The sequence below is a fragment of the Wasmannia auropunctata genome, unplaced genomic scaffold, assembly GCF_000956235.1.
Source record: "Wasmannia auropunctata unplaced genomic scaffold, wasmannia.A_1.0 LD336076.1, whole genome shotgun sequence".
In the NCBI taxonomy this organism is placed as follows: Eukaryota; Metazoa; Arthropoda; class Insecta; order Hymenoptera; family Formicidae; genus Wasmannia; species Wasmannia auropunctata.
Window position 1 is genome coordinate 439,395 of NW_012026814.1, and position 1,264 is coordinate 440,658.

The window sequence follows — 1,264 nt, forward strand, 5'->3', positions numbered from 1 at the left end:
ATAATTATAAAATTCCTTTGTTAAATTATATTCTCGCATATAAAAGCGAGTAATCTCATAGCGTAACGCTTAATTGACATACGCAGAAGACATTCTATTGTCTCGCGGCAGCGGCCGCGCAGTTGGAAAAAGCCACTCGTTCAGTTCGGACGTTTTAAGCAGTTGGAAAAAGCCACTCGTTCAGTTCGGACGTTTTAAGCAGTTGAAAAAGCTCTCTTGCCAAGTACAGACGTTTAAAGCAGTCGAAAAAGCTCTCTTGCCCAATCAAGACGTGCCAAGCAGTTGAAAAGAGTCACTCGTGCAGTCCAGACGTCCCCTCGAGAATTCCAAGTTCTACTAAATCATTACTATTTCTTTGCTGAATCGTTCTCGAACACGCTCTGCTCTGCCGAAGCCTGCCATACGTTACTATCTCATACTATTTCCACCGAACATTCTGAGTCTTCGTATTATTAAGGTAATCTTAATCAATTTACTTATTTCATTGCTAAAATTCTAGAAACGTAAGGAGAATAATTAATTACCTATTTTTAAATTCGCTACATTATAACTTTCGTTGATAATTTTGCATCGTCTATCCAACCATTATATAAATATACACTTATATTCATATATTTTACAAAGCTTATACTATTTTATGTTTCAATCATTTGAAGTATTACAAGTTCACTAGCAAGTTAAAGTCTTTACGTTACCAATCACACTATAAGCCTCATTCTAAATTTTAATCAAATAATAGTCGTAATTGATTTCAATTACAATTACCCTTTCATTATTATCATATTATTACTATTATTGCTTAGTATCAAGTTTTGTCTCGTTACAATACATATATAATTATGTATTCAATTCCCTGTATTCATTTGTCTTATGTATAATTATATCTTGTTCTAGTATATACATATATATATATATATTATATATGTATATTCAATGATATTCTTTATCATTTCCTATTTCCTCGTTATCATTATTGATAATTGATATTTTATTTACCATTACTTAATTTCTCTGTGTCACATTGTGAATTATTTATCTTGAAATATTACTATTGATTGTTATTGTTGATGATTGCACTGTTCTTTTACTATAATACTATATCACTGTAATTTAGCATGTCATTATAATATTCATAACTACCCAAGTAATATTACTCCTCTCTTAACCAAACATTATCACATCATGTTTCGTGCTATATTCTAAGATATTACAAGGAAGTACGAAACCTCACATAATTAATAATCATATGTTCTTTGCATGCACG